This window comes from Brassica napus, chromosome C7 (assembly GCF_020379485.1).
Source record: "Brassica napus cultivar Da-Ae chromosome C7, Da-Ae, whole genome shotgun sequence".
NCBI lineage: Eukaryota > Viridiplantae > Streptophyta > Magnoliopsida > Brassicales > Brassicaceae > Brassica > Brassica napus.
The window spans coordinates 41,321,752-41,336,986 of record NC_063450.1 but is presented as its reverse complement, the minus strand read 5'-3'; the positions used below and the strand labels follow the sequence as shown (position 1 = coordinate 41,336,986).

Sequence of the window (15,235 nt, the reverse complement as noted above, 5' to 3'; positions counted from 1 at the left end):
CCTCAATAAAGTCCCCAAAAATAAAAATTGAAAACCTGACCTTTTTCTTCCTCAAGCTTTCATACTCTATACAACCCACAACCACACCCGCAGCTTGGCCTCACCCATTGTCTTCACGTCCGAGAAGGCTCTCCTACTGTGTTCCAACATTCTACCTTTCTCATCGTTTACAATCCAAGCCGCACACATGGTACCATGACACTTAGACCAGTCCATATCAAACTCACATAGGACCCAGCCTGCTAAGACAACATGATTATCCTTCGGAGCACCCTTAACACGCACGTTTGCTTCTGCTCCCTACATTCCATTTTGCATTTGTTGCGCAAGAAACCAAGCATCCGCCTCTTCTTTCGCTTTCTTCGTAATTTGCTCAGCATAAAAAAAATTACCTTCAAAGATAAAGGTATTTCTATTCTTCCACAGGTACCAAAGTATCCAAGGCCAGCTTCGTGATGTTCCAATATCGATCCTTACATCCTTACTCAACTTCAGTAGATACGACATGTTTTCATAGATATAATGCTCGTTAAAGCCATACCGAGGAGAAGGGATGTTTGAGAGGGCCCAACAATGCCTAGCAAGGTGACAACTGAACAACACTGGTTCACTGATTCCCCTTCGAACCCACACAATTGACATCTCTCATCACACTTCATTCATCTCTCCCTTAACAGATCAGCGACCGGAAGGGCTTGTGACAGAGCTTTCTAAACAAAAGTCTTGATTTTTGGAGCCGTCTGCACTTTCCAAGTCTGAACTTTGAGGATATTGATTGATGGGAGAGCTCCAGCCGTGCTACGAATCTCCCTACTTTTTTCTTGTGACGCTAACCAATAACTAGATTTAACCGAATAGGCTCCTGGTTTGTTAAATTTTCATGTCCAAAAGTCTTCTTCGGACGTAACATGTTGATTCTTGAGGAGGATTTGAATATCCGAAGGCACGAGCTCCTCCTCCAAAACCTGTACGTTCCATCCTCTGTTATGGAAATCAATCAGATCCCTTACTCTCAGATTAACATTGAAAGTACAATTCTTTATCCGCTTCACCCACAATCCATACCCATCCGCTTCACCCTCAATCCATATGTCAGTCCAAACATTGATTGAGTTCTCATCTCTGACTCTTTTCTGCAGACCTTTAATTAGGAGATTTCTCCCAAACATCAAACTTCTTCATGCATACGGTGGTTTCTCTCTCAATTTGGCTTCCAAAAATTTTGAGTTTGGAAAATATCTGCTTTTGAGGAGATGAGCCAACAAACATTGAGGAGACGATAATACTTTCCACGCCTATTTTGCCAGGAGGGTTGGTTAAATGCTTCCAAATCTCTAAAGTCCATCCCTCCTCTCTCCTTCGATAAGCCCAGTTCCTCCCACGCAATCCAGTGTATTTTCCTAACGTGAGCGTCTGAGCCCCACCAAAAGTTGGCCCAGATTGTTTTAGAGAGTTTGAATACTGACATCGCAAAAACAGAGAGGGCTGAAGCTGCGTTTTTTATAAAACTTCTTTACCACCTTGCGACAGCTTCCTTAGATACCATGCATTCAGCCTGCCATTCACCCGTATTTTTAAGTAATCCAACAACTCTATTTTAGACCCACTAAAACACTTTGGCAACCCCAAATACTTGCTTGAACCACCTTCATTCAAAATACCCAACATTCCTTGGATCACAAGTTTAGATGCGGAATCTGTCTGTGATCCGAAAGAAATTGATAACTTCTGCAAGTTGATAGATTGACTAGTAGCTTTACCATTCACCGAAAGCACGTTATGGAGAGTCCTAGCTTGGTTTTCAGTCGCTTTACACATGAAAAGACTATCGTCTGCGAACAAGAGATGGTGAACTGAAAGTCCCGATTCTGAGAATTTCAAACCGTTGAGCAAGCTCAGCCTTTCCATTATATTCAACAGATGAGTGAGACCCTCAGTGTAAAGAAACAAAAAGAAACAGGGAGAGAGGATCTCCCTGGCGTAAACCACGCTGCGGCCTGATCATTCCAAAAGGATGGTCATTCACCAGCACCGCAAAGGAGACCGAGGAAACACACGCCATCACTAAGTTAACCCATTTCGTCTCAAACGTAAGAGCCTCCAACAAACCCCTAAGATAACTCCACTCCATTTTGTCATACATCTTTGACATGTCCGTTTTCACCACCATACACTCATTCATGATCATCGGGTTACCTGTAAAGCATGCACTGCTTCATGCGCAATCCCAATGTTATCGGTGATCAATCCCTCCGCCACAAAGGCTGATTGGTTGACAGAAATAATCTCAGGGAGAAGGGACTGTAAGCGACAAACCATCACCTTCGAGATGATTTTATACAACACCGAGCAAAGACTTATCGGGCGCAGATCAACCATAGTTTCCGATTCTTGAACTTTTGGCAACAAAGATAAGTAAAATTTTACAGCTTTCTCCCTCTTTCAAAAAACTTCTTCACTTCCAGAGTAACTTTAGGCCCGATTTCTTCCCAAAACTGTTGAAAGAAGATATCCAACATTCCATCCGGCCCTGGAGCACTTGAGGCCTTTATACTGAACACAACACTTTTGATCTCTTCATTTGTAACTTCGCCAATCAGCCCCTGGTTCATTGCATCTGAAACTCTTAGTCTCATCTCCTGGAATAAGTCTGATAACTTGGGGGATTAGAGAACTTGAACATATCATTAAAATAGTCCAGCGCGACTTGTGCTTTTGCTGCTTTTGACCATTGCTCCACTCCGTTTACATCCTTGATTTTTATAAGCTTTCTCTTCGCTCTGTTCGCCTTAACCTGAAAGAAATTCGAGTTTCGGTCTCCATACGTAGCCATTTTTTCATGCTTTTTTTTCTGCCATAATAGTTCTTCTTCTTTATAGGCTTTGCACAACTCCTTTATCACTTTGATCGCAAGCCAACAAAGGTAGTTCCTTGATTGGAACCATTCTAACCTCCTCTCCAGAATGTGTATTCTATCTTTGGCGTTGAAGAGACGCTCTTTCTTCCAAGCATTCAATGCTCCCTTACAATCTCTTAACCTTTTCGCCACGCTTCGATTGACCGACCCATCCAAAGAACCTCTCCACGTTTCAATGATCTTTTGTTTCACCCCAGGTTGAAACAAGATTTTTTTATCAAAACAAAATAGACCCGCTTACATAGCTTGAAAGACTTACATTTTCAACAAAACATGTATGTGGTCCGAACCACGCTTATCCAAGAACTTCTGATTAGAAGCAGGAAACGCTTGCAGCCACGCCTTGTTGCCAAAAGCTCTGTCCAAACAGCATTGGATGCACTTTCGTCATCTCAGTCCAGCCCATGGGAATCTGATACCAAACGACTCCAACTCTTTCATCCCACAAGCGGAAAGCATATCTCCAAAATGTTTAAAAGAAGATTTCGGTCTCAGCGGGCCTCTAATTTTTTCATCATTATCGAGGATCTCATTGAAGTCTCCAGTCAAAACACCACTTTTCTCTTCTTCTAACCCCGAACCTACTAATTCTCTCCCATACAATGTTTTCCCCTCTGACGCCGGTTCTCTCATATATACAAGACAGAGAAAACTAACTTCACCATATTGAACATGCATTTCAATCAGGTTCTTATCTGCATACTTAATATCCAGCTTGATGTCATTTTTCTAAAATAGTGCCAAGCCCCCACTCAAGCCTCTCGGATCAACCGTAAAAACCCTATCATAACCAAGCCACTGCTGCAAATCCACCAAAACATCTCTACAATTCATTGTCTCCATCAAAAACATGATCTCCGAAAAATGTGTTTGGCGTATTTTCCGGAGTTGCCGAATTGTTAGGTCTTGAGTACGCCCCAATCCCTGGCAATTTCAACTGAAAATGCTCATTTAAAAATTGGACGATCCGTCCCTTGGAATCACCTTCGGGGTTTTAGACTTCGGCGAAACTAGAAGATCCCCAACTTCAGTTTCTACCTTCCTCTTCTTGCTCCCTTTTACTCTCTTCCCAGCCGCTTTATCCCACAGAACCCCATCCTCCTTATCTGCAGCCAACAAGGGTCTAGGCTTTCTTCTTGATTTAGGAGGGCGCCTACGCTGATATGTTTTCTTCTTAGTCCCGGACGAAGCACATGGTTTCTAGAAACCAATCCCAAATACAGTAGAACCATCAGAAGAACTTATAAAATTGCATCTAAAATTTGTGTCTTCACTTTCCGCCATAATGATATTTCCTGCATTCCATCTCCCTGCAGTGCCAACTCTGATAGTAGAAGCCATTAATTTCTCCTGTTGAGCCATGCCCAACTTCGGCTTATTAGATTCCTCATGCAATAAGACGGTCCCTTTGCCTTTTTAAAAAAAAATCCTGAGACATAATTGGAGGTGCCTCAAGCCTTAACACAATACGCTACAACATGGGGTCTTGTTCTACAGCTGCAACCGATCTTCTCACTCTCTCTTCTCTAACCACTATATCTTCATCAGTGGCCAACATCAGATACTGTCTCATCTCATCATGCACCTCCTTAACAATTTTTGGCCTCCTCTTCATTGGATTAATCCCCACCTGATCTTCCTTAAGCACACCAAAAAGAGGATCATCTTCTTTTAAGATAAACTTCTTTAGTTCCAACTCCTTTAAAATCCTCTGACGCCTTACAAGAGCTTCATCTTTTTTTTTCTTCACTACAAGGGGAAAAATAGTTTGTTCGTGGTTTAGCCTTTGACAAATGAAACACCGCTTCTGAATCATCTCCTAATTGAAATGAATGGTCACCGGCTTCGCTCCTTTGATGTTGACTACCCTTGACATCGTCAAAGGGTTCACCACATTAAATTTCAGTAGTTGTGGTTTCAGAGGGTCGAAGATAACCTCTTTAACTTCCCCAACCAGATCACCAAGCGTCATGATAGCTTCCTTCGAATAATGGTTCATGGGAATATTACATATACAGATCCACATAGGAATATACTGCAGATAGTCATCCGGTGGCTCTTCCACCCACCTTTCTATAGCCAGAGCCCACTCATTGAACGTATGAACACCTTTCTCCAAGACGTCCAAGAAATCATGCTCCTGGTAAAAAAAGAACTGAAATCGCTCTTGAGACAGAGCAACTCCACGACATTTGCCTTCTTTTTGCCATTTTCCAAGCATCCTCCAAATTAGTGTTGACATCTTCTAACATTTCGGGTTTAAAGTTCTCCCCACCAAACTCAGCTTGTTCTTCTCGTTCGAACGAGACCCCGGTAGATCCGGCATTTCGAATGGTTCATCTTTTTCTTCCAGTGAAAGAGCCATTAAAGCTCTGTTCATAGCCGCCGACATCGATAAAGTCACTACCACACTTCCAAACCAACTTAATCCAAGTGATTTCAATCGATTTATTGCCCCAAATCACAAACTGATCTTCCAACAAGAGCCAAGAACCCTAGAACTTATCTTACACTTCCTCTGTTTCTGAATAAATATCACTTTAGCATTTTTTCTTTGTAATATAAAAAGTGTAATTCTACAATTCTAATGCAATTTATAATCAATTTCAACCAATTATTAATTGCAAATACATTGATCTTATAAATAAATTTATATACCTCAAATACTATTGGTTAACTATCTGTAATTAATGAAAACATACATACATATCTCAATCATTTTCTTTGTATGTGCGAAAAATGTTTAAGTGACACTCTATATGAAACGGAAGAAGTATTTTACCGGAAAATAGACGAAAAAGTACCACAAAGGGGTTGTGATGCTTTTAAAAGACGTGTTTTTTTTGCTTTTTTTTCTGGGACCCACACTCTACTCACTTACCTCCACTTGAGATAGAATCCTGATTCCTAAACCCATTCAGGGATCCTACTTCTTTTTGATTCTCTTCTGACTTTTATTTAGAGTGATTTACAGTAATAGACGCTTTTTGTTTTTTTATTACATAATAAGACACATGTTGCTCTTTGCACACTTCTTTATGTCGAAAAGACTCTAAAACCCCTAACTAAAAGAATTAAAGCAATTGAATTTATTTGCTGGCTTGGGCGGTAAATCAAATATTTCAATTACAAATTAATTTAAAATCTTGATCTAGGAGAAACGCTGGCCACACATTTTTTATCTACTATATTTGCCTTTATCTTTTTTACTCTCTCACAGATTCCATTCTACGAAGAGAAAAAAACATTTGATTTCCTCTCATTCTCTGGTTGATGACGACCGGTGTTAAAAGAGTAAAGTTTGAGGTAAGTGACGAGTGTTGTTTATTCAATGTTCTTTAAAAAATGTGAATTGTTTGATAAAAAAATGTGATGATTGTTTGTTTTGAAATTGGTTATGTTTCAGTTTGTTGTAACCTAGTTTAAAAATTATTTTTGCCCCCGGTAGGCTGAGATTCGAAGGCCTGGTGTCAAGGTTGTTTGCAACAGAGAGAATTCTGAGCAAATAGTTAAATGTGTACTCAAAGTCGGATGTTTTTTTGTTTGGTATGGAACCTCCACTCGGTGGGATGTTTTTTTCTTGGATTATATATGTAAGTTTGTTGGAATTTAAGTGGATGGTTGAATAGGTCATCGTACATGAGGAAATGAAATGGGAGTATAAAATCCAAGTGTACGTGTCGGTGTATGTAGTATACAAAACACATTGTATATGGTGTGTGTGTACAACAATTGTGGAAGGATAATTGTGGACAGAGATGGTGGAGGCTTTACGTACATATTAGATTTGATATGGTACATATGTACAATAACGATAATAGTGTACTTGTGTACAAAGAAAAAAAGATATGTACACGTGGACATTACAAGTAAAGCCAATGTTCAATAAGAACGAGGAGCATGTGTCTAATTAGAACAAAACCTGAGTAAGAAGAGTGAAGAGTAGTCAATCCTAAAGAGAAGATAAAAACTTCACTGATCCAAAATAGAAAAGTAGCAAGGGGAAGAAAGACAATAATTGATTAGCAACAAATGTAAACAACAATGTAAGTGTATGCATGTATTGCAACTGATGATCGTGGATGTGTATAAAACTAGAACAGACGCGTGTGTAGAAATGGAAAAGCAAGTTTTCGTACAAGCTGAATAGCAGCATGGTTAATGTTCTAGAGACAACCATGAACATTATGCTGAATTTTGAAGAATCAGTCCACAACACAAAAATTACAACTTATGTTCTCTACTAGATAATGAGAATAACATCTTGTGCCAATGTTTAAGAGACAAAAATGAGGAGTATGAAGAATGTGAGTACTCAAATCTAAAACAGAAAAATAACAATGGTGGGTTATCAAATGGGCAAATCTCCAAAATAGCATCTTTCTAAGTTTATATCACAAAAATAGCACTCAAAAACTAAAATGACCAAAATAGCATTTTATCTTTTGAAAATTTTAATTTTTTTATTTTTCAGAATTTGAAATCTTATCCCCAAAACCTCATTTCTCAACTCTAAACCCTAAACCCTAAACTCTAAACCCTAAACCCTAAACCCTAAACTCTAAACCTTAAACCCTAAACCCTAAACTTTAAACCCTAAACCCTAAACCCTAAACCCTAAATCCTAAACCCCACCCTTTAACTATAAACCCTAAGTTTGTGACTTTTGATAAAACATTAAGTGCTATTTTTGTGACTTTTGACCTTGAGTGTTAGTTTGGGAACAAAAACTTGATTTAGTGCTATTTTTGTCTTTTTCTCTTATCAAATTGCTTGTATCGATATCACATTCTTCCTGGGATATGCAGATGGTTGTGTGAATGTGGGAGTGAGGGGCGACCAAGATAGTGGTGATGCACATGTGGACCGTGAATGGTGGTGTCCATGTGTACGGTTGAATACTAGTGTCCATGTGTACGCTGGTTTGCATATGTTGTCTATGTGGACAGTAAAATGCTTGTGTCCATGTCCCCTAGAACGTATCCATGTGTGATATTTCCAGGGCCGTGTCTGCAGTTGAGAAGCCGTAAATGATTTCCGCCGTCGAGTTCCTGGAACAACATGTTATAGAATATTGAATCTGAATATCATCTGGGACATATCTGATACTGGGTTTTTTTTCTGTTAGAAATGAAACGAGTTGAATTATATTATAAACAAAACTATAGGAATAGAGTCTGGATACTTGTTCTCGAGATCAAAGACGTACTAACAAATATGAGGTGAAATTAAGAACAAAAAGGATTCACAAAATCTAACTAGTCACCAAATGGTTGTGTACACACATTTAGATCGAAGACATGAACATCAAAATATATAAATACTATTTAAATACTGTTTATACATCCCAAAATATTTTTTTTTTTTTTTGTCATCACATCCCAAAATATTTAAGGTACTTGAATCTTACAAACCCAAAACTCACAGATCAACAAGAACAACTGTAATAGCATATTTTGAATTTTGGATACTTAACAAGAGTTCACGAACCGCAAGAGCTCCGTCACAGCCGTAGAAACTGGTGGTTGTTGCTGCATATCCGCCACTCATAGCCATCTTCCGCTGCTCAACGATTGTTTTTTAGGAAATCGATGACTAAGGTTGGAGGAGGAAGAAGAAGATTACATAAGAAAGAGAAGGTTGGAGTTCTGTTTTCGATTTCATCAAGCAAATTGATTCTTTAGAGATGAGCTTCAATCGCATCTTCTCTTTGATGTCAGTAGTGATCTCGTTGTGAGATGTTATTTGGGTTTCAGATCTGCCAAAAGACAAAGAAAAGAAAGTGAGAGAAGGAAAATAAAATTGCAACCAAGAAAATAATAACAAAAGGGTAATTCTGGGTTTTTCATATGTGGAAAGATGAAAATGTGCGTTGAAAGAAGAGAAAAGTGTGCCGGTAGTGATAACTGTTGGGTTCGAAAACGGTTGCGACGAAGTTAACGTCCAAATCCCCGAAGAAGAAAACGTAGAAACCTTCTTCGACAAATACTTTTTCGAAAATAGATTCTTCTTTACAAAAAGCTTTGCGGAAGAAATGCGAGTCATCGGACAAGAGCTCGAAAAAGGTCGTTACGCAGCAACCGAACGCGTGTTCCGCTCGGTCGCTACGTAGCGACCGAGCTCTTTCGAAATGTCGATACGACATTAGTCCATGCATTCTCGTCTACCCTTCGATGCTATCTCCCGTAGACCATAGCGAACCCATTTAACGTTCTCCGCTATTCTAAGTTATCGGTCAAACTTTACCGTGAAAACCGCAGAAAGTTTGTTCTTTATTGAAAGAAGCCGTAATAAACGCTTCGAGTCAGAAGACGGCCTAAAGGGACCTAAGACATGACTCGAGGCCCACCTTACGATTTCTTAACCAATAGCCCGTAAGCCGCATGATGGTTTACGCTTGGTTCGCAAGGAAAGACAAATATCAAGTTTCCGCAGATAAATACGAAATTTTGAAGATAATTACGAAGATCGGAAAAAATGGAATATCTCCATTTTTATGCTATGGCGGCTGAAGGGCATAAGAGGAAAATCATAAACCGACCTTGGAGGCAGTATATAAGAAGTCCTAGGCGAGAGGCATGGAGATGACTTTTTGACAGAAAACTTAGCACTTAGAGCGATTTTAGGCAATTTTCCGTTTTTGTTATTCGAGATGCGACTCAATTAGGTTTTTGCCGTCTTAGGGTTTTAGAACTGGGAATCTCGCCGACAGCTCTCGTAGCCCAGACACTTACCTTGTTGTAAACGCTCAAACGCAGATTCGGAATAAGAACTATCTTGCTCTCTTTTTCGAGTTCTTATTTTATTACTGTTCTCTTTTCGTGTTCTGATTGCTTGGCGTGTGGTATTAGCAGATATCTGGGACCTCTGGGAAATTAGGGTTATTCTACTTTTCTAATTTAAACGGAAATCGACAGTACAAATTTCGGTTCCCACAGTTTGGCGCTAGAAGGAGGGGGGGGGGTACGGATCAATCTAACCCGCAAAAGCCACTCTACGATCAGGAACGATATGCAAGACTCAACGTGCGCGAACATCATCTCGTTCAAGGGGTGAGCAACGGTCGATCGAGCCAAACCTCGAAACGATCTCCTTGTTATCGAACTGACGATCCGAGATATCGACTTCGCTAGGGTGCTAATCGACACCGGAAGTTCAGCCGATATCATCTTCAAAGATACTCTCGAGGAAATGGGGATTGATCAATCCAAAATCGTGAAATACCCTAGCCCACTACTGGGACTTTCGGGAGAAACGACCATGGCCTACGGGTCGATTGATCTCGCAGTCAAAGCCGGAACCGTGACAAGAGTCACAGAGTTTCTGGTCATTGACCATCCTGCATCTTACAACGTTATCATGGAAACGCCATGGTCATGCGTGCCATCCCATCGACATACCATCTTTGCCTCAAGTTTCCAACTCCTAACGGAGTCGAGGTAATATGGGGAAACCCAAGAGTATCACAGGTGTGTTACGCCGCAGAACAAAAACGAAAATGACCAGACCTCGAGACCACTCCTAGAAAAACGGAGAAAAAGGTCTCCGACCAGGGTTTGCGAAGTCAAGATTCGCCTGAACTCTTTTGGCAGTCTCGTAACATCACGGTCCTAGAGGAAAAACGTGAACCAACTTGCAAACCTGTGGTCACATTCTGTCTCGATGAAGCATCTCCGGAACGATGCGTCGAGATCGGAGCCAATCTCCGCGAGCCTTTAAGGACAGAGCTCATAACCTGGCTAAAAAAGAACCTCAATACTTTCGCATGGGCTGCGGAAGATATGCCAGGGATTGACATTAACATAACGTGTCACGAATTAAATATCGATCCAACTTTCAAACCCATCAAACAAAAAAGGCGGAAGCTAGGACCTGAACGGGCTTCCGCGGTCAACGACGAGGTCGAAAAATTGCTTAAAGTCGGGTCAATAACAGAAGTGAGGTATCCAGACTGGCTCGCTAACCCCGTGATAGTCAGAAAGAAAAATGGAATATGGCGAGTTTGCGTGGATTTTACCGACCTAAACAAAGCCTGTCCAAAAGATAGTTTCCCTCTGCCACATATCGATCGAGTAGTAGAAACAACGGCGGGAAACGAACTTCTGTCTTTCATGAACGCCTTCTCAGGTTACAACCAGATTATGATGAACCCTGACGATCGCGAGAAGACTGAGTTCGTTACCGATCGCGGAACTTATTGCTACAGGGTAATGCCCTTCGGCCTCAAAAATGATGGCGCAACTTACCAACGACTCGTGAACCGTATGTTTTCTAAACAACTCGGTAAAACGATGGAGGTTTATATCGACGACATGCTCGTCAAATCCCTCCAAGCAAAGGATCACGTATCACATCTCGAGGAATGTTTCGCGCAGTTAAATTCCCATAACATGAAGCTCAACCCGACAAAGTGCAGGTTTGCCGTGGCATCAGGGGAATTCCTCGGCTACCTAGTCACATTCCGCGGCATTGAAGCCAATCCAAAACAGATCAACGCACTGATCGAGATGGCTTCACCGAAGAATAAGAGGGAAGTCCAAAGGCTGACCGGTAGAGTCGCAGCACTTAACCGGTTTATTTCACGATCGACATACAAGTGTCTGCCCTTCTACGATGTCTTACGGGGAAATAAAAAATTCGAATGGTCAGAAGAATGCGAAAATGCTTTCCAACAGCTGAAGCGGTATTTAGCTTCCCCTCCAGTCCTCGCAAAACCCGTGGAGGGGGAACCTTTGTTCTTGTATATCGCTGTATCGGCAGCAGCTGTGAGCGGCGTGCTGATCAGGGAAGAACGCGGCGAACAGAAACCTATTTTCTATATAAGCAAAACCTTGCTAGATGTCGAATCTAGATACCCGCTAATGGAAAAATTAGCATGCGCGGTCGTAACATCGGCCCAAAAACTAAGACCATATTTCCAATCCCACACGATCGTCGTCCTCACGACTTTTCCCCTACGAACGATTCTGCATAGCCCGAGCCAATCGGGCCGGTTGGCCAAATGGGCGGTCGAACTGAGCGAGTACGATATCGAGTACCGACTGAGAACAAGCGCAAAGTCACAAGTTCTTGCGGACTTCTTGGTCGAGTTACCGACAAAGACCATAACCAACGAGGAACCAAATTCCACTTGGCTCCTTCACGTCGACGGATCCTCGTCCAAGCAGGGATCAAGCATCGGAATTCGCCTCACATCTCCAACGAGCAAGATCTTAGAGCAATCATTCAGGCTGGAATTCCACGCCTCAAACAACGAAGCCGAATACGAAGCACTCGTCGCAGGACTGCGTTTGGCTCACGGCTTGAAGATACGAAACATCCACTCTTACTGCGACTCCCAGTTAGTGGCAAGTCAGTACATCGGAGAGTATGAAGCCAGGGACGAATGGATGGACGCGTACCTCAAACTGGTCCAAAAACTAGCTCAAATGTTTGGCTGTTTTGTCCTTACGCGAATTCCCCGTTCCGAAAACGTCCAAGCAGATGCTCTCGCGGCCTTAGCATCGAGTTCTGATCGAGGATTTAAAAGGGTAATTCCGGTCGAGTTCATCGAACACCGAGCATCAGACCACCAATCGTCGTCAACCTTATAGAAGGTCAAGATGACGAAGAAGAAGAAGTTACGATACGACCGCAATCAGAGCAATCTGATTACGGCTGCGATACCCCATGGTTGCAGAAAATTCGAGACTATATTATCGATGGACACCTGCCCACCGAGAAATGGGCAGCCCCCAAAGTCCGAACACGGGCCGTGCGCTACGCAACAGTAGACAGCAAAATTTACAAATGGAGATTCTCCGGACCACTCATGACGTGCCTGGAAGGGGAAGAAGCAAAAAAAGTGATGGAAGAAGTACATTCTGGGTCCTGCGGCAATTATTCCGGCGGAAGATCACTGGCAGTGAAAATCAAGCGCCATGGATATTACTGGCCAACGATGATCGGGGATTGCGAGAAGTTCGCACGAAAATGCGAAAAATGCCAGAGGCATGCTCCAACCATCCGACAACCAGCCGAAGTTCTCTCCTCCATCACATCGCCCTATCCTTTTATGCGCTGGGCCATGGACATCGTCGGTCCCCTTCATAATTTAAAGTAAAAGCGTTTCCTTTTAGTCCTCACCGATTTTTTTTCAAAATGGGTAGAGGCAGATTCGTACGCAAGTATAAAAGATGTCCAAGTCGAAAGTTTCGTATGGAGAAACATCATCTGTAGGCATGGAGTTCCTTACGAAATCGTAACCGATAACGGATCTCAGTTTATCTCCACCCGGTTCGAGGCATTCTGCGAAAAATGGAAGATACGACTGAACAAATCAACCCCCAGGTATCCGTAGTGTAACGGACAAGCTGAAACGATTAATAAAATCATTCTCGACGGACTGAAGAAACGCTTAGAGGCCAAAAAAGGCAGGTGGGCCGACGAACTCGAGGGAGTCCTCTGGTCCCACCGTACCACCCCGAGGCGAGCAACATGAGAAACCCCTTTCACTCTGGTGTACGGAACGGAATGCATGATTCCCGCAGAAGTAAAGTTCCCCAGTGTTCGAAGAAGATTACTTCCAGAACGAGAGGAGCTCAACAACGCAATGCTCCTCGACGATCTCGATCTCATTAACGAGCGCTGAGATCGAGTGCTCATCCGAATCCAAAATTACCAACACGCAGCCGCAAAGTACTACAATTCCAACGTACGGAATCGCATATATAATCAGGGAGATCTAGTCGTTCGCAAAGTCTTCCAAAACACCGCTGAACAAAACGCGGGAAAACTCGGAGCAAACTGGGAAGGACCCTATAAAATCGAAAAAGTCGTCCGACCGGGCTCCTACGAAATAGCCAACATGCAAGGCATAAAATTTCCAAGAACCTGGAACCCGATGCATCTCAAAAAATACTATCACTAAACAAACCAACTCACAATCACCGAACTACGAGACGGCTTGATCTCCATAAGGAGTACGTAAGCAGTTTGTCGAAAGGAAAATTAAGCTGTCCCTCCTCATCAAAAAGGGGAGGGAGTGGATACGTATACTCGTATACTCGTATACTCTCAAACTCGAAAACATCCGACCACGCCTTCGATGTTTCCTACATATCTGAACCAAGCAAATTATCTTTTATCCGCAAAACATTTTCGATATTCGAAAATAAATCAGCCGTTAGGGAGAAGCAGCCTTTGGCATCGCGAGACGTCGCGAGAGATGCCTCGAGGGTTACTTCTTCCGAGCGACGAAAACGGTCACTCCGTCAAAAAATGATGAACATTTTAACACATATCTTGCGCAAAAACTCTAAACGACGGCATCTGCCACCAAGTTCGGTGCTGATCACATCGAACTCTTGAACGTCCTAAACAGACATAGCCATCTCACGAAGATGACTCTCGTACATCCGACACAAGAATAATAGCGCTATAAAAGAAACCCGAAATTTTGGTCCAGCACTTCCGGTTGGCTTAAAAATTGTCTCCGGAGAGATGCTCGATTCATATCTAACAAGTCATATAAGCCGAGATCCTATCGCAAACTTTAAATCGGTACGAATCAGGTTAAAATCGCGACAGATAAATCGATAGCCGGCTAGTCACCGCATAAAATCTTAAAACCGAAAGTAAACCTAGGTCTTGCCCTAAACCCAGTGCACTGGTCTCTAACATCTCAAGGCATGATATCCAAAAGTTACGAAATCCCAAAACCATGCCTCTATGTTTATATTCGACATTTTCAGATATCCCGCGAAGTCGATATCTCGCGGAAGGATATGAGATGACAACTCATCACCCTTCTTCCATGCCATACGTAAGCTTATGAAAAATGTAACTCGACCATCTTGTCATAAAAAGCCGCAGAGCGGCAGCGATTCAAAGCCACATACGGCCAGTCCCAAAACATGAAATGAGGCCATTTAAGGCCGAAACATCAAACATAAAAAAAAATCTCCCGCAAGAGATCTAACCAAAGTCATCCTTAGAGCTCACGCTCCCTCTTCACCAGTTGTTTCGTCCAAGCCTGGAGCCGCATCACCTCCGCCTTCTCCGAGCACCGGATCTTTCCCCTCCGGGCCTTCTGAACACGTCGGAAGAAATCACGCGGATTTCAGGTTAGCTAGGATGAGATCGAAATCTCCATCCACGACTGCCAAATCTCCCTTGCAGCCGGACAGTCGGGCCTCTTCAGCCTCTAAGGTCGGAGGAGTCTCACTTTGGAACAACTGAACCACAGCCATCCCGCCCTCAATCGTCGCCAAGGCTAAATCCTTGTTCCGGATGCATTCGAGAGAGCCCAGAAAGGCGGAGATCTTCACCAAGCGAGCT

General features: G+C 42.4%; 1 long non-coding RNA gene across 1 annotated transcript; it reads left to right on the top strand.

The window, feature by feature from the left end:
• The first annotated feature begins 6,024 nt into the window (after positions 1 to 6,024).
• Positions 6,025 to 6,696, top strand: LOC125589782. Its single transcript, XR_007325936.1, has 2 exons — positions 6,025 to 6,223; positions 6,366 to 6,696. It is a non-coding gene; the product is annotated as an uncharacterized LOC125589782 (long non-coding RNA).
• The last annotated feature ends 8,539 nt before the right edge of the window (positions 6,697 to 15,235 follow it).